This window comes from Notothenia coriiceps, unplaced genomic scaffold (genome assembly GCF_000735185.1).
Source record: "Notothenia coriiceps isolate Sejong01 unplaced genomic scaffold, NC01 NC01_scaffold00005001, whole genome shotgun sequence".
NCBI lineage: Eukaryota > Metazoa > Chordata > Actinopteri > Perciformes > Nototheniidae > Notothenia > Notothenia coriiceps.
Window position 1 is genome coordinate 1 of NW_011337702.1, and position 3486 is coordinate 3486.

General features: G+C 41.7%; 1 long non-coding RNA gene across 1 annotated transcript; it reads right to left on the reverse strand.

Annotated features, from left to right (window-relative positions):
• Positions 1–964: 964 nt before the first annotated feature.
• Positions 965–3460, reverse strand: LOC104942741 (uncharacterized). The gene is made up of 2 exons (XR_798047.1): positions 3286–3460; positions 965–2821 (listed from the first exon to the last, which is right to left on the reverse strand). It is a non-coding gene; the product is annotated as an uncharacterized lncRNA (long non-coding RNA).
• Between the last annotated feature and the right edge of the window lie 26 nt (positions 3461–3486).

Consider the following 3486-nt stretch of genomic DNA (forward strand, 5'->3'; position numbering starts at 1 on the left):
AGGCCAAAACCAGCAGAGAAACCACCAACACTTCCTCCATGTTCACAGCTCAGTGCAGGACTGAGAGAGGATCTGTTTCACCTCAGCATCAGTCTCTCAGTTCTGTGGCTTTCTGAGACAGCATTTCACATGCTCTTTGTGTAATCGCTAGATTGAATGACAGCGCCCTTTTTAATATTGAAGTTCCTCTTTAGGGCCACCTAGGAAAAACTATTAGAGTTGGAAACGTATTGTTGGAGTTCAAACTTTGAATCCTGAGTCAAGTAAATAGTACATATTAAATACATTAAAGGTGGGGTAGGTCATTTTGGAGAAAACAGCTCGAGTGCGCTAGAATTTGAAAATACACAACCGGAACAAATCTGCCCCTTCCTTCAGACTTCCTTACAGAGCCCCTCCTCCAACACACACGAACGCGCACATGACCAATGAGGGCACGAGATAAGTTTGTGCACAGATGGAAGGCTGACAGGCAGGTAGGCCATCCAGTTACTTTAGCCGGGCCGGCTCAGATGATTGGTCGTGCTTTTTACAGCGCCACGGCTTCCACAGATGAAATGTTTGTATGTATTTATTGTCAAAGCACTTCAGATATTCATTGCCATCGGGATGTTAAGAGCATTCCATGGAATATAACAAAAAGTGTATCTCGAGCCGGTTTCTCAAACTTACCGACCCCACCTTTAATGGAGAAACAAGAACTTAATACAAAATGAACAGCGTTAAAGAAAAAGAAACCAGTAGTCATGTTTTAGGTCTTACGCTGGATACAATATTAAATTGGGAAAATATCTAATATATAATGTTTTTATGGCAGAAGTGGACATTATTCTCATCAGAGCTACGTGTTTGGAGTGACTCACAAGTGTTAAATTGTGGCTTGAATATCAGCATAAAAAACACACAAACATTTCCATTTCCCGATCGAAAGCTGGACGAAAGAATAAAATGAGACGTCCAATAATTATGTTTTCAACTGTTTACTGTTTACATAGATCGTACCCAGAGACACAGTACACATTGGAATACTATGATTGCATACACGATACAAAATTGGCATCTCAATATCTTATAGAATATATTTATTTTGAACACTACATCTGATATCTTAACTTTAGAGGTAAAGAGGAAGGCACACGAGGTTATGAGGAACACATAAAAAAAAAAGTGGATTTAAATCTGAAATGACCACATTCACTTTACAGCATTTCCTGCTTTGTGGTAAAACCAGTGTGCAAACTTCTTCCCTCTGTTACAGGGAAATGTGTGTTTAGGTAATTTAACTGATTACAGAATTCTTGGTATCGAAATCCGGACATAGAGAACATAAGAGGAAATAAATAAATATGAATCATCGTAAATTCAACTGGTCCCGTCGGACTTACAAAAATATGTCCCAGCATGCATTTCACCCTCAGTCTGTAGTGCTGCATGATTACAGCTCAAACACTTATAAGGAATTGAGCAAATGTACTATATTAAACATCTGCTTGCTGTCGCTACATGTGACTCTCTTTGCTCGTTAATTATCGTCGTGTTTAATAAAGATTTTTCTTGTTACAAGCATTCAATTTAAGGCTGGTGAATGTTTTCTCTCCAGTGTTTTTACTCTTATCAAATAAATGCACTAAGAATGCGATAAGCGACAGAAAACCCTGAAATTAAACCAAATTAGGCAGTTATTATTATTTCTAACTGAAGAGTTATGTAAACTTTAGTGCAGTGGAAACTCTCTTAGCTTTTTGGTCATGCATTAACCTTCGAGAGAAACATTGGCATTTTAGCCTTTGCAGACCATTCACATGCACTGACACACACGCAGAGAGGAAACCCCAGAGAGCATAACAGGACCTCTTTAAGAAAAACCTGCAGCACTTTTTAGTTTGGAGATGAGTTTGAGTGGAACAGTTCCTGTACGTTTGTGCAGATTTTGAGAAATTGTTATTCAATAGTCACTGCTTTATGATGTAAAAAAAATTAAATTAGATTTGAATGTTTCACGAAAGAAAAAGGTACATATACATTTGTGTTTATTTGTGCATGGAAAGGCAATTGGCAGATCAGACTTCCAGAAATCATTAACTCCTTAAGTCAATGAGAAAAGGTTGACACATTATTATTTAGTAGTCAAAATATAAAATGTCATTCGATTTAAACTTCCATAAAAGGAACGCTACAACAAATGCTGGTCAGTCATAGTTCATAGAAAGAAGGTAGACGGGAATCAGCAGGTCAGACCGTAAGAAAATGAAATATTGGAAAGTCTGTGTATCGTTACGTTTGTTTCCACTCTCTAGGACGTTCAGGACGGAGACACGAGAGAAGGATTGAATCGTTCCCCTGAAGAATGATTGCGGTCCCTATAAATCTAACCTGACTGTACGTTCGGGAATGTTTAGCGTTTGTGAATGCATCGTGTCGCTAAACTTTATTTTGAAAAACCTGCGAGTAGCAAGTTGGATTTCCCACTTCTCTGGCATCTCTGGAATGTAATTAAAGTCACATACGTGTCTTTGTCGCCCGGTGTACCTCCAGGTAAGGCACAAACACCTTGTTAATTTTCAGGAAATAGAATACAAAAGGCAGTTTGGCGACTGTGTTTTTCCCGTGGAGTCACACACAAGAGGAGCAGATGATCACACCTGCGCCCTGGAGGCAGAGCAGCTCCCTGACGGTGTGTGTTCAGAGACGAGAACGTGGTGATCAGTCCTTCGAGGTAATTACAAAACCGTCTCTCTGGTGCAGCAGCTTCATAAGGAATCATGTGATGAAGGCCTCACTTGTGGTTCGATTTCAGTTTTTCATCTTCGTACAAAAGAGCCTGAGGGGAGAGGAGAGACACGGTTCATGAGAACGATGACAAAGAGATGCAGCGTCCAATCACAACTCACTATCAGAGATCTTTTCTGGGATTGGAGATCTCAAAAACGATAGGAGAGAACATGGAGTATAACTTTCTGTTAAATATGTGCCTTGCACGTGTGTGTGCGTGCGTGCGTGTGCATGTGCGTGTGTGTGGTACCTTGCTCTCCGGCAAGTTGGCTCTGTACATTACTGACGGAGTGTTAGCTGCGTGTGTTTTGTTGTACAATATACAATATACGTTGCTCTCCAGCACTCTGTAGTGTGTGTGTGTGTGTGTGTGTGTGTGTGTGTGTGTGTACATTGCTCTCCAGCACTCTGCAGTGTGTGTATGTGTGTACCTTGCTCTCCAGCAGTGTGTGTGTGTGTGTGTGTGTGTGTGTGTGTGTGTGTGTGTGTGTGTGTGTGTGTGTGTGTGTGTACCTTGCTCTCCAGCACTCTGCAGTGTGTGTCGTTGCTCAGCTCCTCCAGAGTGTCGACTGCTGGTCTGTTCAGAGTCTCCGGCAGCAGGAGGCCGAGGCAGCCGGCCGAGAAGCCGCTGAGGCAGAACACCGTGAAGGGCATGGAGGTGTGGAGAGCACGCTGCAACACACACACACACACACACACACACACACACACACA